Source organism: Parasteatoda tepidariorum, chromosome 3, assembly GCF_982258835.1.
Source record: "Parasteatoda tepidariorum strain Cologne lab strain chromosome 3, Ptep-v5.0, whole genome shotgun sequence".
Taxonomy (NCBI): domain Eukaryota; kingdom Metazoa; phylum Arthropoda; class Arachnida; order Araneae; family Theridiidae; genus Parasteatoda; species Parasteatoda tepidariorum.
The window spans coordinates 16,689,409-16,709,183 of record NC_141757.1 but is presented as its reverse complement, the minus strand read 5'-3'; the positions used below and the strand labels follow the sequence as shown (position 1 = coordinate 16,709,183).

The 19,775-nt window shown below is 28.3% G+C and overlaps 1 protein-coding gene across 2 annotated transcripts in view; it reads left to right on the top strand.

Annotated features, from left to right (window-relative positions):
* LOC107444248 (uncharacterized) overlaps positions 1–19,775 on the top strand; it is a 207,531-nt gene that overhangs the window by 42,395 nt on the left and 145,361 nt on the right. Inside the window, exon 3 of one of the 2 annotated variants that reach the window (XM_043049802.3) lies at positions 2,974–3,036. The exons of the other annotated variant lie outside the window; for it this stretch is intronic. The gene's annotated coding sequence lies outside the window, so the exon portion shown is untranslated. The remainder of the gene's footprint in view (positions 1–2,973; positions 3,037–19,775) is intronic. 2 annotated transcript variants of the gene reach the window in all.

Sequence of the window (19,775 nt, the reverse complement as noted above, 5' to 3'; positions counted from 1 at the left end):
AAATAAAGGATTGCTTTTTTGTGTTATTAAGATTGCCTAAAAAACTTTTACAGGGTGTACAGTAGCTGATAATTTTTGTGTGATATTTTATCTTTAAATTACTCCCCCCCCCCCAAAGAAAGAAAGAAATGAGTCGTATATTCTAAAAATCCGAATTACCCCTAACTTATCCAGCGGTTTATAAATAGCGCTTTATCATTCATCGAAGACAAAAGCAGACGGTATAAAAATAACACACAGATGCAATTCTTATTAACAGACAAAGCGCGTCTGTCAACCGAAGGTGCAATATAGAATTCACGTGATGGATTCCGAGATCAAAACTTCTCCAATCTGAGCAAGCAGTGATAAGCTACCACTAAATTTCCTAAAAGTTCGATAAGGGATAAGAGAAAAAGGCGATTAATCTGCATGTAAGATGGTCGACGAATGATATATCGTTTACCACGAGCCAAGATAAAGCGTTCACTTTATCATCCGCTTTTCGATATTATCCATAGCAATTGCTTAAAATTCTTAAAACAAGGTCAAGTGGTTCTTAAATCAGGATACGGGTTCATATCATTGCTTAGCACAACGAAATTTTACTCATTTTTAATGTGTTTTTTTTATCAAATTGATAAAATATTAAAAAACAGGAAATATTATGAAAAAAAAAAAATAGAACAGACTGAGAGATAAGATGAAGCAGTTTCAAGAGATATATTTTTATGATTTTTATTAGTCCAACTTTTCTCAATTCTTTAAAGAATAGATTAATTCCCTCATTGGTGTAACTTCGGGAAGCATTAAATTTATTTTAAATGTGTGTGTGCGTGTTTTTTTAAAAAAGAAAGTATAGTTTAAACTCCACTAAACTAAAAATTAATGTGTCATTAAATTTTTTCCTTCTTTTAATGAACAATAATAGCTCAATGAAAGGAAGACATAGGTTGAAAAAAACTTAGGATAATCTGGAACTGATTAGTACAATGAAATTTTACTCATTTTTAATGTTTTTTTTTTATCAAATTGATAAAATATTAAAAAACCGGAAATATTACGAAAAAAAATCGAACAGACTGAGAGATAAGATGAAGCAGTTTCGAGAGAAATATTTTTATCATTTTATTAGTCCAACTTTTCGCAATTCTATAAAGGACGAAATCCCTCATTAGTGTAACTTCGGGAAGCATTAAATTTATTTTAAATGTGTGTGTGTGTGTGTGTGTGTGTTTTTTTAAAGTATAGTTTAAGCTTCACTAAACTAAAAATTAATGTGTCATTAAATTTTTTTCTTCTTTTAATGAAAAATAATAGCTCAATAAAAAGAAGACTTGAGTTGAAAGAAAACTTGTGATAAACTGGAAATTATTTTAATCCCTTTTTTTATATTTAATTGAAGGGATTCAATATTTGACCCTTTTAATTTGATGAACATGAGCTTCAACACCACAAAATTTTGGAATTTTTTTAGTCTTTTGAAATTTGCACAAAAACAATTATTTTACAATGAAAAAATTTAAAGCACTATATTCTGCACTGATAATGAATTTTTAATTAAATATAAGCAATATATGATAAGTAAAACAATTTATTAACATTTTTCAACAATAATATTAATAATAAATAAAATAAAATAAATAAATAAAATAAATAAAAATTGAAAATAGCTTTTTATATGAAAATTATACTTAACATAAATTATTTATCTCAACTGAAACTGCAACAGCACGTAGATTTTTAATGGTACTTCGTGATTTTGATATTAAAAAGATTATCATGTATCAGCGTGTTTGATCTAGATCAAACAGGCTGACGCACAGTGGAACATTTGAAAGTCATAGTTTTTTTCAAAAAATATCTTATTTTATTAAATAGTAACTTTGATCAAATTACAGAAAATATCTAATACAAGGCAAGAGTACTGGTCCTTGATTTGCGTTTGTAATTTTTGTGACCTTGTACTCGGCGTTTGGTTTTTAAAAAGTGTAGTACAATTTTACTAATCTGTCAAAATTTACAAAGAAATTTTGAGTAACAAATAACAGAAGTATTTCACTTTGGATTTGGCAGACAAATATATATGGCACAAGAAATGTGCATTTGAAACAAAAAGAACAATGAATAAAATAAAAAGAGTTGGAACAAATTAAAAATTGCAACTTTCACATAAAAAAGAAAAAAACTTACGAAAAATGCCATCGTTCCATTTGAAAGAAAATAATCAACTATATATGCTTTTATAATTCTAAAGGAGGAAGTAAAATTATAAATTAAATAAATTAGTAAATGGTCTATATTAGAAACGACCAAGAATTAAACGAGCTTAAAAAAAATTTTTAATCTGCATACGAAGCATTAAAAATTTCGTTTTTTAGTTAAAAGATTATGTTTAGATTTTAGTTCTGAAATCGTTTGTCAAACAATAGGGATTTTCGTTATCGTAATCGACGGTAGAAAAACAAATGTTTTAGTATAAATCTGGTTAGAAAATGTTGTCAGACGACAACTTAAAATCTTTGCATAATTGATCGGTTTTAAAAACGTTTGTTATTATTATTATTCTTAATTATTTTTTTTATTCTATAACTAAATTAAATATTTCTTATTTATTACTTATTTCTTTACTTTTTTTATTTACAGTTTAATAATTGTTAACGCTATATTACTTCCAAAACAACGAAAATTTGAAAAATTTCTTTAAAATTGATTGATAATCTATAAATATTTTATGTCGATCTAATATTTTTAACTGCTCGTTTTACGAATGTGTTAACATAATAATTATATGCTTTGAAAATGGCAACAAGATATTTGTTAGAATTGTTTTCACGTTCAAGAAAAAGAATTCTATTTATAATATTCTTGATAATTTTTACATTGTAAAGGTTTTATTTCTGATTGTATGTTGTTATGCTTTCAATTTTTATTCTTTTCATTAGATTAATAAATAAATAAACTTTAGTTAATGATTTTAAATTCTTTCTCTAGATCAATTTATGCTAATAGAAGATCATCAATAATTAACTAATTCTGCAAAGTGGATATTTGAAGGTAAATTTTTTAACAGTAACCTTAGCTATTATTTTTATGCACCTAAAACGTAATAATTTTTATATTTTCATTTCAACGAAATGTAAATTCTTATACAGTTAACTGAGATGTCAAAAAAAAAGAAAATAATTATAATAATGAAGATAATTATAGTACATGATATTATGCTGTTATTCTCTCTCTAATTTTTATCTAGAAAGTATATATTTTATTCATTATTTGGAAACTATCAATAACATACACAACAAAGAGAAAAGTCTGATAACCTTAATATTGTCATTTCTTAAGAATATCAATCTATCAGTTTAAGAGAAATTACTTTGGAAACGAGGTGACTTAAAACAGCAGTAAGAATTGAGTTAGCTTTTGATAGTTGTTTACGAGGTAACATAGGGCTAAAACACATGTACATTATACTGCTCAAAATAAAAGTTTATAAAAGATTTTCAGAGTATTTAAAAATGTGGTATTCCTAAATTGCTTAAATGGAATTAATTTATTTCATTTTTTTAAATGCTGTATTTAATTATGAACTTATAAGATTGAATAATTTAAGACAGCTGAAAAAAGGAAAGTGCTTAAAAAACGTATTTTCACTAGTACAGTTGATAATGTTTGGCGTTAATTGGATTTACTGGGTTTTTCATGCAATTTTATATGGGCGTTTTGAAAGAGGGGGGGGGGGAAACTTCGATTTTCAAAACTTTTTTACAAAAAACTAAAAACAACCCAGATTTTTGTCAGATGGATTAGAAGTGTTCTGGAAATTCACAAAAAATTAAATTCTATTATCTTTTAAGATTTTTATCACCTAATTTGTCTTCTATTGCTACCAAGAGTATTTGTTTTTTGAACTCAAATCTTTGATAGATCAATACACTTTCCACATCAATAATGGATTATCTGGTTTATTGTGAATTTCTGCTTTGAGCTAGGAATAAGATAGTTGTCCTCTTACATAGTTTTTTTTTTTTTTTTTTAAATTATACCCCAAATTTTCTTCTTTGAGTTTTAGTGTAAAACTCAGAATATAACTTGCCACAGCTGCATTAAACATTTTAAAACAATTTTTTTATTGTATATAAAAGTAATACCATGCTAAAGTATCTATAAAAGATATGTTAAAGTTAGCATTCAAATGTCGCACAACTTTCAAAGAAATTTAAAAGCATTTGTAGATAGATTCAGCACATGCTTTGATTTGTCTTATTTCATTAACAATGATTGTAAAACGGTATTAAATTTACATCTTAAGAATTTATTGTTTAATAAAAATATATAACTCTAAAAAGATCAGCTTCTAAAAGTATAAAGGATATAACTATAAATAGAGTAGGTGATACATAGAAATATTCCAAAATCGCTCAGTTGTATTAATAAGATAAAATCATATTGTTACCGAGCTTCAATCAGTATTTTTAAAAAGGTAATTTGATATTACTTATTCAAATATAGGAAAAATATCGTTATTTTTTACGTAATTTGAGGTAAAAAAGTTATCAGTAGTATACAAATTAGTCTGTGTCAGTATAAATAAAGGTAAATTTCAAAAAAAAAAAAAAGAAAAATGGAATGCTCTTTTTACTAACGGAAAACGCAATCAGTCGAATAGTTTCTGAGTTATCAAATTTGACTTAAAATATCGTCTGCACTTATTAATTAGCGTATTTGACGTCGGGCCCTCGATTCTGATCTCAAATATGCTATATCATTAATCTATATCATTAGATCAAAAGTTATTCAGCGTAAGTTATTAAATATTATTTTCGTAATGTACATACATATCTTCTTATATCATTAACTCTTTTCAAGCTTGTATTACTGTACTAATAACAGTTTAAAAATGTAATATGGCATTACTTAATAAACTGTTTAACATTCATTATTCAGAGAAAGTACGTTTTTGTGTCTGATTTCGTAACCTAGAATTTCGTCAGTACTAATTAATTAGCATTTTTATTTACTTATCTTATTTGCGCACTAAACACTAATAAACTACCTATGAATTATTAACATCATATTGTTTTAAATTTTTGTAAAGATAGCTGTTTATCCTGATTGCTATGAAGCGCTGTTATCAACATTGTTTCGACTGAAGAATTATAATTTCATAATCAAAATATAATTAAGTAAAACAAAAAAAATCGAGAAAACAAAAATTCGAAATGACGAGGAGGGAATAAGACGTAAAAAAAAAAAAAAAAATCCTCGTACCTAATCGAGCTAGTTTGGCTTTCCACAGAAATGATTAACGTAGACTAAATTAGGAAATAAAGGAGAACCTTATTAATCCGACCTAGACGCTAGGCCAAAAAAGAAAAATTAATAAGAGAGAAAAAGAATGTAATGAGAAAGTCAAGTAATGCCTTCACCGGTATTATCTGATTTGCGGTCATTTTAAGGTCACGGCAAAGCAGTGTTGAAAGAACAACAAGATAAAGTGCAGTAGCTTATTAGAGGATAACTAGGCAGGTTTCGATTTTTATTTTTATTGAATTGCTTATCACACTCATGCTCTCGGTTCTTGGTTGGCTGGTCGCGGACACCGACGACACAGATCTTGCGTGGACTTCGCTCCGTTGATTCTGGAAAGACGTGATTTTATGTCGTTTCACCGATCTCATTCCCCCCCTCCCCCCTCTTTCCCAACCGCGAACACATGTGTTAATCGAAACTTACTCTTCCTAAAAGAAAGACCAATTATTTATCCGCTCACTTGCCTTATTTCGATTTGAATAAGATGTTATTTTAGTACTGGTAGTGTTAACTCGAAATCTCCATTCAGAGAGGGAGAGCGTTTCTTCAATCACGTTGTTTTTTTTTTATTAGGAAATGTCTCCAGTGACGTCACTGATGACGTTTTATCCGAGGTCGTCATCAACTTCTGTGACGTCTGGGAGATGTTGCCATCGCTGCCAATAACAAATTTCCTAATTTACGGTAAAGCTTGCTGTACGTGTACATGAGTTGTTTCTCGGTTTATTTATTTTATTTTTTCCCCACCTTCCTTCTTTTTTTAGTTTTGTTAAATATTATTTTCTGATTATTTCTTTCTTATTAGATTAAGTAAATGAAATACTGAAATGCTTCAATGTAGAAATCATTAATTATCTCAGGGTGTTATGTTTTGTTTATTTTTAAGTTAATTTTTCCGAGCACAGAATTTCTTAATAATAACTAAAAAGTCAAAAGGCAATAACAGTAGGGGGTTTTGTGAGGGCACTGGTCCGATGGAATATTTTTGTCATTTATCACACAAAATTTCTCTATAAATCTAGACACATTATTTTTTCTTCCAATGCCCACCTGTGTCAACATTTCGTCAATTCAGGCATTTACAGGGCGATTTTGTCGACCTCTCTTTCAGGGGCAACATATTAGGTGGGCCAACGTTGCTCCCACAGTAAGGACACATAGTACAGGTGAGGAAAGAACATCCATGCCTTGCCCGGGATTCGAACCCAGAACCTTTCTGATGCAAGGGCAGCTCCCTGACCCCCTACACAGGCCTGTTGGCATGTCTCTTAAACTTGTCGTGCATGTATTAAAATGAGAAATATATTATTTGTGCAGCATATGAAAGTGTTAAAAACAACGGATAAAAGTGAGGTATCGATGACAAAAATTTTATTTACCGTATATTCCGGCGCATAACGCTCCCCGGCGTATAACGCGCACCCGTAATTTCTAATAACTTTTTTTAAATTTTAAGATATACTCTTCGTATAACGCGCACGAAAATTTGGATTGTACGTGTGCAATATCTCGTCTAGTATCAATAGAAAACCAGAAAGCCTTTTAGTGTGGGATATGTTTAGGTCCCACCTTACAGATAATACAAAAAAATTGTTGAAAGAATGTAACACCGATATGGCAGTTATTCCGGGCGGATTGACACCATTAGTTCAGCCATTGGACGTCTGCTTAAACAAACCATTTAAAGCCAATTTAAAAAAACAGTGGAACACTTGGATGTTGGAGGGCGAGAAAACCTTTACAAAAGGAGGACATATGCGCCATGCAAGTTTGGAAACAGTGTGCGAATGGATATTAAAAGTATGGGATGAAATTAAGCCTGAGATGATTAGAAAATCATTCAAAAAATGCAGCATTTCAAATAATCTGGACGGATCAGAAGATGACTGTTTATTTATGGATGAGGGTAACACAGATGATGAAGACGAAATAGATTGTGATGACGCGCCTGAAGAAATAACGGAAGACGAATATAATGAACTATTTATGTAACTAGAGGGCTCCGCCCCCTGCTCGCTGACGCTCGCCAACCCCCGGAGAATTGCTTCGCAATTCTTGCTTGGTTTGCTTCGCAAAACCAAGAATGCTTTGATTTCATATATTTCAATATTAAACTGAATATTAACTGTTATCATCGAAAAGAATTAATTTTCTTAAATGCAGAATAAGCAGTGTGTCAATATCAATGTCACTTTTTTTCGTTGACTACAGTTCCTTCTATGTCCTATTTGTTCTCTAAATGAGCCAAAATTGTCAGAAATTAACATCAATGTGCAGATATAATCTTAATATGAAACTTGTTTAAAAAAAATGATAATCACAATAATACAGACTTTGTCCCAAAGAAATGAATATATTTTTAACACATTTAATTCAATATATATATATATCTATACATAATAATAAACACGGCTGTGTGTGTGTCTGTCTGTAATCACAATATACTGCCCCAGAAGCCTCGTCCAGGCACGAAACTCGGCGCATAATTGTGTTTTGACATAATGAAGAAGTATTTTTTTTCTTTTTCAAAAATTTGGATTAGTTTTTTAGTTATCGGTCATTTTGTAAGAAAATCTATGCTTTTTCGTCTTCAAAGAGCCATATTCAAAAAACTATTAAAAAATGCATATACTTTTCTCCACTCTTATAAATGTATGCTAATGCGAACCTTACAATTGAAATATTAATTTTCGACAACTTAAACCAATAATATACGAAGGAATTAATAATTTAATTGTAAGGTTCGCATTAGTTTACATTTATCAGAGTGGAGAAAAGTTTAACTTTTGTATTAAAAATGTGGCAACATATTCGATACGTAAATAGAACGCTTCGCTTTGATATATTTGTCGCTGTCCATCTGAATATGAAGACAAAATTGCAGGACAGGAACACTTTAATTGTCCACTAATCTTCAGATTTCCAGCCATGTTTTAAAGAACTTTATTTGTGAAAACCTTTAGCGTGGCGGACAGCTGGCCGCCTCAGGCGGCTAGTATATATATATATGCAAACACTATAATATTTTTCAATAAGCAATATTGTTAAGAACAGGGTAATTTTTAAAAAAATATTTTTAGGCATTACTTGTAAATAAACAAATCGAATTAAGATTTAAAACCAGATTAAACTTACGAATTAACGTTTTAGAAAACAAATAATCAGATTAATCAATATATCAATACGAAATAAGTTGAGATGTTGTAAAACTGAAGAATGAAATTCTAACTATTTTGTGATTGGTTGCATCTCTGAAAAAGAAAATTCAGACTTGTAAATCGCTTTTTTAAGCTTGCCGTTTTCAGACATGTGATTGGCTGTTGTGAACGGCGGTTATTCTTCATTATTAACTGCAAAATCGTGCTTTAAAACTAAAATAAATAAAAATTTAAAATTATGTAAAAGATTTGAATGCCCTAAATGTCTTCCCTGAAAGATTCTGAATGAATTGATTCCTTAATCTTAGATTTTCATCACGTAGTTAAAAAGTTTTTCAGGGGACAAAATTAACTGCAAAAACTTTTTTTTAGAATAGAGAGATAACGAAAATCAATAAAGTATATAGGTAAAGGTATGTTATTTCTTTAAAATAAAAGTATTTTTCAATATTTAAATTTTTTTAATCTATAATTTTTTATATTCGGCGTATACCGCGCACCCGTAAATTCCAATGTTATTTTTTGTATTAAAAGTGCGCGTTATACGCCGGAATATACAGTACGTATCTACGATTAAAATACAATTGATAGAGATAATTTATGCAATGACAAATCTGAGCAACTATCCACTGATTAGATTATTAGAAAATTGTTACGCGACTAATGTTACATCTATCAGCATTTACTTGTATTTCATTAGAGAGATTACCTTCTTATTAAGCTTTATTATTTGCTTATCAATTTAGTATAGATTTATTGTATTCAAATGCATCGAATACAAGCCGTGGTGGATTAAGGATGAGGTGACCCGGGTTCGATCCCAGCGATAGCTGGTCGATTCGAATTCCACACCCGGCTCGTACCGACCACTCTGCTGACGTGAAATATCCTCAGTGGTAGACGGATCATGGGTTAGAGTTCCCTTGCCGTCAGGCTAACCGTGGAAGGTCTTCGTAGTTTTCCTCTCCATGTAACTCAAATGCGAGTTATTCCATCAAAAAATCCCCCACGAAGGCAAATTTCTTCCAATACTTGATCCAGGAGCTCCCTTGTCTTTTGAATTGGGTTCAAAATTTCAAGGCTACGGAGTTGAACATTAATAGTCGTAAACTCAAAATTATTGGGTCGGCTGTTCAACGACGGTTATAAAAAAAATTAAATAAAATGCACGTCAAAAAATAAATATATATTAAAAACTTAGTTTCCTACTTTAATTTATCTATATTAATTTTTTTTTTCCTTTTAATTTTTTTTTGCCCCCGGATGCCCCCTTATGGGGGCGGGACGGGCTTAAGCTTGTTATTAGTAGCTGTAAACCCTAAATTGGGTCGGTTGTTCAACGACGGTTATAAAATATAAAATGCATGGAATAGAATTGTATAGTTGTAGTATATATATACATATTCCTTTTTACTCCGAATTGGAGTATAGGCCTTCTATCATAACCATAACTTTCCATCTCACTCTATCTGTGGCCAGATATTTTACCTCTCCCCATGTCTTTCTTATTGTTTTCAATTTGTTTACAAACGTCCTGCGCCAAGTATTTTTAGGTCTTCCTCTTTTTCTATTTCCCAGGGGGTTCCAATCAAAAAAAAATTTTACTTTAAATTTTTCAGGTTTACATAGAACATTGACCAATTTATTTTGATTTACGTATTTTTAATTTCCAGATCAATCGGTTTCTGTTTAACCTTTCTAAGGATTTCTTTATTACAACTTTTATGAAGCCACTTGATACTCAAGAATCTTCTTAAACAGTTGTTAATAAATAATTGAAGATTTTTCATGTTGTTTTTTATTGCAGGGCCATGTCTGACATTCATATAGTAGGACTTATTTAACCTTAGTTTTGGAAATTCAAATTTTTGTTGAATTTTATATGTTTTTGTTTATCCAGAATTTATTGAAAAATAGCGTAATTGTAGTAACACATTTAAAAATATAAATGAATGTAGCGCAAAACCTTAATCAACATTCTTTTTCTCCATAAAAAAAAATTAGTTGTATGAGCCCTCTTTTCTCGGTACCAAACACAAGTGTCAGAGGTTTGTTGACAAAAAAGCAATGGCGTTAGAATTTTTTTTTTTTTTTTTGCATTGACTTGCATGTCTCCCATTGACTCCTATGCTTTTGCAGTATTTTTATGGCTGTTTCTTTAATTCTATTACCTCAAATTTTTAAATAATTAAATAATAAACTTGAACCTCCTTTAAAATCTGATTTTATCATTTTAATTCATTAAAAACATATCAATACAATTTTAAGAAATTCGAAGGGCAACGGAAAGAAGCCATTTCTCTAGGTATTTTTTTTTTTTCTTGTCGTATTCAAGAGTTTTTCTTAAATTTTTTTACTCCATATTATTGGAGTAATTAATAGTATTTCAACCTCTATTACTTCCATGCATATTATTAATTTATTAAATAATAATTACATATTATTATTTTTTTCAATAGAGCCAGGTTCATTGATCCTTTATGGAACGCAATAAATCCTATTTTTGTCAACATCTTTCTTTCCCAACATGTTTTTAAAATCTTACGCGTCCCCTCCCTCTTTCTGTACTTAATATTACATCGTTTTCTATAATTTTCTCGAAATAGCTGAAACAAGAAATTTGTATAAAATTTTAAGTGTAGAAAATTGTCGACATGCAAAATATGGGAAGAATAAGTTATGTATTACTCCGCTGTTCCTTCAATAGCTTTGTGAGTTTAATCCTCCCGGCCGAAGACCCAATGGTGATTGGTGCAAGTTAAATATGTCGGATCACAAAGTCCTCCATGTTCTCGTAGTTAAAAAAATCGATACCTCTGAGGGTTCTGATAGACGTATGAATGGATCCGCCCTATGAACGGACTGTGACGTGTGTGGGGCTGAAGTCGTGTTCTTGACCCATGCATGGCGTTATTGAGAAACAAGAAATACCCTCTCTGCCTTAAATTCGCCTAGTTTCACCAAGCAGGCTTGCTAGTATTGGCAAATGGTGTTACAAACAACAACGTTCGTACATAATGCTGTAATAATAATTTTTTATTACAAAATTTTCTTTTTCTTTTAGAAAATATCAACTTTTGAGGGGAAAAAAAAAACTCAATAATGACTGAAAAGCAATCATGGGTGCTGTTGAGCAAGAGGCAAAGTCTTTTAATGTGTGTAATATATTATTTTATTCTGCGAAAATAAACACTCACTCCCAAAAAACTTCACTCTCGTACGTACAATTATATAAGGATACGTTAATATTTCCTAAAATATTTTAATTTGTAAGAACATATTGTTTAAAGGATTAATTCCATTTTAAGATCGATTGTAGCTCCTGAGCAGTTGCAAATACGGAAAAAAAAAACCTGTTTCACATTTATGAGTTGTTACGATAAGGCATTAAAAATGTTATCACTTTATCTGCTTAGCTCAGACTATTCTACTGATGACAGAACACAAGATATGTAAGAGATAGTGAGTGGACATTAAATTAAAAATGCCTCTGAACGTCATGCGTATCACACGAGGTCAATCAGAGATTACAATTTCTGAAACCGGTACTACTTTTGTCTCCTTATTCAGGATTTATGACTAAAGGGTTTCCTTGTCCATGAATTGTTGACGCTCACTGGAGGGGGGGGGGATTTCATTCAAACTTATAAATCGTTTTTGATTTTGTTCTTGATAAATTTTAAACTTCTATACTAATATCTCAAATACGCATGATGTGCCTTAAAAATTAAGGAAGTTAAGTTTTTTTCTTTTTTTGCTTTAAAAATTATTAAATGAAATAATGTATTAAAAGTGCGATTTATTGCATGTTTTTTTTTTTTTCATTGAAAAAAATATTATTATTATTTTTTTTAAAACATGCAATTCAGAATTCTTTTAAAATATTTTATATTAGTTTACCAGACTTTTTGCTAAGGATTCCATGTTTTGAAATTAAAAAATAAATAAATAAACAAATAAATGAATTAAAAACAAGTTTAACAACCGAAAAAATTAGCTTTTTAAACCATTGTAATGTAAATATTGTGTACTGTAATGCAAAATAAAAATAATAAATAAAATTTATATACAAAGCCCAAAAAAATAAATGGACCACCCTGAATAATTTTTGATCGAATCTATTAGTTTTAGGACTCAATCTTAATGATTCGAAGGACATGACTTCAAATATGCTAATTAGTTAGTACAGACGATATTCTAAGTAATAAAATCAAACACAAAAACGTAGTTTCTCAGAATAAACATACCTTTTTTGTCGACGGATTTGGATATATGACTCCCAAAATAATGGGGGTAGCCGCAATTAGGGAAATATGGTTTCCGTAGTTTGATCAAGAAAGCTATCCTAAATTTGGAACCCTTGATGCTAATTTTACTTTTTGCGTATTTCGCCATATCTGGAGAACTTTTTAAGCGAATTAAAAAAATTTTGTGCACAATTAAAAAATTCGTTTATCCAAAAATAATTCATTGTAAAAACTAACTTTTGGTTGATATTTATTATTTCATTTAATTAGAGTCGAAACAATTTTGAACTGTAAGCTATACTATTTTTTTAAATCTTTTTAAAGAATGTAACCTTAAATGGCAAAATATAAAATTTGAGCGAAATCGACAGATTAGTGCCTGAGAAATCGAACTTTAAAAAATCGTATATTCAAAATTCGATTTCTTAGCAACTATTCGGCCGATTTCGCACAAATTCTGTAGTTTGCCATTTAAGGTTACATTCTTTAAAAATATATAACAAATTGTGTAGCTTACATTTGGAAATTTTTCGATTAAATTCAAATAAAGTAATAAAAAATAAAAAATTTTTACAAAAAGTTATTGCACTGAATTGAATAAGTGAAATTTATAGTTGTGAGCAAATAGTTTTTTCAGTTCGCTTAAACATTTCTCGAGATATGTCGAAATACGCAAAAAGCAAAATTGCCATTCAGAGTCCAAACTTTGGATCGCTCTCCTGACGAAACTATGAGGAATCTTATTTCCCAAATTGCGCCCTCCGCCTAAGATTTAGGATAGAAATCTGAATCCGGCGATAAAACGGCATGTTTATTCAGAGAAAGTACGTTTTTGTGTCTAATTTTGCAACTATATCGTCTGCACTAATTAATTAATTAGCATATTTGAGCTCACCCTCTCGAACCTTTAAAATTAAGTCCTAAAACGTAAAGATTCGATCATTTGATCAAAAGTTATTCAAAGATATCCGTTTATTTATTCACTTTTTATTCTTTTTTTTTAGCACTGTTCGTGTATGGATGATTTTGTAAATTATTGTTGTTCGCTTGTATACATAAAATAACTTTTTATCGCTAACCTCCTTCAATTATTATAGTTGGAACAACGAATAGAAATAAAACTGTTCCATATCTTCGATATTTGTAAAGTCATTGAAAGATAACAATGCTCTCCAACATAAAATGAGTAAACAAATAAAAATAATTTTAAAAAAATGTTTGCTTGAGATAAAAGATTGTTTTTTACGGCTTTCATGAAAACATTATTTTTAAAAAGTATTAAGTTAAAAGTCTAAGTATTAAAATGAAAAGTAACGATTTTTTTGGTGAAAAGTACAGTTTTTGAAAAGTAAGGAGTTAAAGTAACAAGTATAAGATAAAAAAGTAGCATTTAAATATTTCTATTATTTGTCTAAGTCTTTCAAAATATAAAGTACAAAGTAATACAATAATATATTTTTATATTGAAAATATTTTATGAATTAATATAAAATTCAATGAATTTTATCTTTGACTTAATAAATTAAATACATTGCATTTTCGTTTTTTTTTTTTTTTTTTTTTTTTTTTTTTTTTTTTTTTTTTTTTTGCGCAAGTTTATTTGGCATGAATTTATTAAAAAGAACATAAGATTATATTTCAAATATAAATTTCCTTGAACTATTAGCCTTTCATGCTTACTCGACATGTTGTCTATAAAACAAAATTTGAATGAAATAATAGTGTAATACAAGTTACAGAAAAAGTACATTTCGTTTCATTTCATTACATATTTGGGAAGTAGTACCTTTAACCTTTGGCGAATTTTTCTCAATTTTTTAAGAAATTGAAACTAGTAAAATTTGAAATATTAGTGACAGATTTTTTATTTATTTATTTATTTTGGTGCAGAAGTGTGTTTTTAATGAATGAATAATGCATTTATTTAAAGTTTTAATAGCCATTAAATAAAAGAGCGAACGTTCTTTAAAAGCTCGGTTTAAGTAACATCTGCTTGTGGCTAATTTGGTCCAGCCTTCACTGAAATAACATTGTGCTTTATACATTGGAACAGTACACCCCTTAATATAACTTTTCTGAATGCAGATATTTGATCAGTAGAAACTAAAAAGCCTTTATTATTTAAGCATAACAGTTTTTTTTTTAATGTCTTTGTTATGTCTGTCATTAGATGGTGCAAAAATGCGCATATTAATAGATGGATAATGATATTGAGATTTTATCGGCAGCTCAATATCACATCATTAATCATTCAAATCCTAAAAATGAGTAAATAAATAAATCAATAAAAAATTCGAAAAAAAATCTTATATTTGTTTTTTCCTTCTGTACGTTTTAATTTTAAGAAGGTTTAGATTGCTTTTAACTTTAATATTTTAATTTATGAAGCATTAACTGATTTTTCAGCATAGTTACTTTAAATGCTCATTTATTCATTTTAAAAAGAAGCTAAAAAATCATTAAAATTAAGAATATTTTTTTACTTTTACTTAGCTATTTTTTACCGTGACAGATTTTTTTTCAGAGGAACTTTTTTCAATCATCTGAATTGCGAAAAGCATTTCCATCTTAATTTTAATCTTTTTTTTGTATATAATATTTATTTACTTACTTATTTTTCTCAATTTGAATATTTTTGGCAATAAATTGCACTAATTATAAAGTTTCTCTCTAATTTACTCTTAGTTTTAAAAATTTAAAAAAGCAGATCAATGTAATGCCAAATTAATGAAGTCAGTGAAATTAAGAATAAAAATAAATATTTTTATTCAACAAAGTAAGTTCATTTAGTTTAGAATATACAACTGATGAAACAGTTGCTGCAATCAATTATTAATTTTCATTTCAAAACTTGCTGCTACTTTCTGTTTCTAATGCGAAATAAACCGTTACCTAGATACTTAAATACTAAATACTTAAATACTAAATACTTAAATACTAAATACTTAAATACTAAATACTTAAATACTAAATACTTAAATACTAAATACTTAAATACTAAATACTTAAATACTAAATACTTAAATACTAAATACTTAAATACTAAATACTTAAATACTAAATACTTAAATACTAAATACTTAAATACTAAATACTTAAATACTAAATACTTAAATACTAAATACTTAAATACTAAATACTAAATACTTAAATACTAAATACTTAAATACTAAATACTAAATACTTAAATACTAAATACTTAAATACTAAATACTTAAATACTAAATACTTAAATACTAAATACTTAAATACTAAATACTTAAATACTAAATACTTAAATGCTAAATACTTAAATACTAAATACTTAAATGCTAAATACTTAAAAGAAAACCTAATCTATTAACTTATCTTATACTAAATACCTAAACGAAATAAATCGTTACCTTATTGAAAATAACTGAATGTAATTATTTCATGTATAAATTTTTTGTGCCTGTTATCAATTAATTAAAAATTCAATTGTTCTATTATGTATCTTTATCGGAACACAATAATTTAATATTACTTATTGTTAGCCATCTTTTACCGTGTTTCTGTCTCCATTATAACACGAATAAGCTCGGTAACTTTTATCGAAGCGCTTTGGTAATGATTTTGATAAAATTAACAATAATCATATGGTTTTATAATATGTGGTAAATTTGGTAAAATTTGGTATTTTTATCAGGACAACTTAGAACATGGCATAAAAACATTTCTTCGATTAAATTTACTTTTCAGTTTTATATATTTTACTGAATATGGGTAATAAAAACTATAATTTTGAAAACCAGAAGTACCAGTAAACTGTTACCATATGAACGGAAAAATTACTAAATGAAAGGTTTTAATACCGTATATTTTGGCTTTATTATACAGTACGGTAATTTTACTAGAATTTTTCTCAATGTACTTTAATTCAAAAAACGTAAAAAACGGGGGAATTTTACAGTTTACTTCATTATACATTGTTATTAGGTCAACATTTAATTTGGACGTTGAAAACTGATTTTTTATATTTTTTATTCAAATATGCAAGTGATAAAACGAAAAAAGAGGTCCAAGCTGACGGTAGGGGAGAGTGGGGTCAATTGTAACAGGGTACGATTGTAACAGAGCAAAATTTTCGAGTGTCGGGGTTCTAGATTTGGTTCCTAGGTGGCGCACAAGGTGTATTTAATAAATCTACATGTACACTCCTGATGGCAACCATTTTTATGTACTTTTGAAAGAGTTACATCACAAAAGATATTTTCACGCCACGCAAGTACTTTTTTTGGTATTAGAATATTATATTGTAACAAAGTAATTTTGTTTAAACAAATAAAAATTATTAACCGAATATGTAAGTGGACACCTTAATTAACATTTCAATAAAAAAAAAGATTAGTTTTGCCAATTAACTAGCATTGTTTTTAACAAATGAAGCTGAAATGGCGTCTTGGGGACAATTGTAACAATAAGTAAAGGGACGATTGTAACAGCTGAAAATAAATAATCTTATGTTTACAAACCATTACTTAACCCTTTAAGAACCACCAATAGTTTCTTATATCATTTATATTATGTTGCATGTGCATTATTTTATTTGTCACTTTTCACAGCATAAATTAAAATTTTTAACCCCTTAAAGTTAAAAGTTTAACCCTTTAGGTCTCTGCTCATTATTATTTTTATTCCTAAAATATCACTACTATTTTGATCAATAAAAAAATATATCACAACTATGATAATATGTATAATTAACTATGTTTTAGTTGAATTTATGAACTGTTACAATTGACCCCGTAAGTGGGGACAATTGTAACAAGTGCAAGACTGTCGAAAATTGTTAATAACTAATATAATAACATTTAAAATCAGGTATTTGTTTTTTTTTTCTAGTAGAGGATAGTCTACTTTACTCGTCTGTCAATTAATACTAATAATATATTGGATATTTTGTTAGTTAAAAATAGTTAAGTAAAAAATGTTACAATTGACCCCACTCTCCCCTACTAAATGCCGGGTGTAAGAAATAAAGATGCCTCACCTCACTCTAGGCAATTATGCTTTTTTTTTTTCCGTATCAGAAATGCCATTATTTTGTAGTCCGGTGATTTTACCAGCATTTTTTTCTCCGTGTAAAGCTGCCTAATGTTATTTGTATAAATCTTTTACATACGAGTAACATACATATTATTTACTTTTTTTTATACTCGTTTTAGCTTACCCTTAACATGTTGCTTTAGCTTACTCTAAACTTGTTGTATTTTAAATAATTTCATTAGCATAATGAATTAGCATTTATGAAAAGGAATTGTGGGTTCTCTTATCGTATTTGAAAAAGATCACTTGATTTTGAGCCCTTAAAGGTAATTGGTATGAAAATTTTAGTTTTAATACTTTTTCAAACTGTCACTGAATCTATTACTAATTAAGTTTATATTTTTTCCTTAATCATAATATTTTTATATTTAAGTTTATTTTTTAAAATAGTAACTTATATTGCTTTCAATAAGGACCCGCTTTTGGTTAAAATATGACCCAGAAATTTGTCCCGTGTCCCAAGGATCCGTTGTTTCTCAAAATCACTATTGTCCCTTATTATTATTATTATTATTTTAACTGTAAAAGAAGAAAAACGTATTGGGATATTATTTCAATTAAATTTACTACAACTATTTTCACAATTACATGAATATTTACTTTTCAAATATAGATGGTATAGTTAAAATTTGCTAAGTTTAAAATCTTGAATTGTTATGCAATGTAAAAAACGGAACCTGTGCGGAAACTATTACAATAACTATAATAATCACCGCCAAAGTATAAAATGTCTTTCAATTCTATTGTCTCTTCTATTTTTTATAATAACTTTTATACATATCTTTTACTACTTTAACTGACTTTAGTTATACTATAACGATTATAATAATAACACATAAGGATGGTTTCACGAAGAACGATTCTTCAAGATAAGTTCTAACAGGGATAGAGAAAATTTTACAAATCGCAGAATCTAAACTGGACTGTTCCGTTTCATTGATCTGATTACATACAATTGGTTATTTCACTAGAAAATCTCTTCAAAAACTGATGTTGTATATTTTTCTTTCTGGAAGAACTCATTGCATTAAGGGTACAAAGAAGGGATTAGAGTGATTATTTCTTTCACTCGTCACAGGGCTCATAACATGTTGGGTTTGATTTGTAAGCAGATCGACAGTCTGCAATACGTGATGGTCGTGAAATATCTATCAATTTACGGCATCGATAATTTATGGATTAAATGGTGCTTTGCCCGTAGAAATCGAGATGATGGTTTATGGCGAATTAATTAATTTAAAAAGCTTTAGTTTGAAAATTTCATTTAAAAATCTTAGACAATAAGAATCCGAGTTTAAAAAGATACTTTCTTCTTAATTATATCTAAGTTTGCCTTATAAATTAGTTTTTACTCAAAATACTTAACGAGCTCTCTGAATATCTTTGCCAAAACTGATACATTTGCATCAAATAGTTTAAGTGTTTTGTTATTATTTAATATTATAGTCAGTTGTTTGTGTGTATTCAGAAGGTGTTTGATACGATTTTTTCACAATATAATAACTCTCTGTATTAATTTATTTTTAGATTTGTAACACTTCAAAATCTCCATTAAGGAAAAAAATTTAATAAGAATTTTGAAAATAGCATTTAAGAATTTTTACAATTGAATTTAAAAATTTAAATTTTAGGAATTTTACATTAAAGATTTTTTTTTTTTTTGCCATTACGTAATCTAATATATTTTAAATTCACGAAATCAGTCGATGCAGGATGTCATATTTTTTTAATGTGTTTATTTTAATTGGGTAATGGGTACGTTCAATTTCATTTATAATTTACATATTTTTAACACTAGAAAGACTGAAACTTAGTATATACCTATATTGCCCAAAAGCAGTCAAAATGACTGGATTGTAAAATAATAAATAACGTGTATAGAAATTTGTTTAAAATCAATTTTTAATATTTTTTATATTATTTACTGTTATATAACAAGTTTTTAGTAAATATTAACAATAAAAAAATTATGTGTTGTACAAAATTTTAAGAAATTGTGTCATTATATATA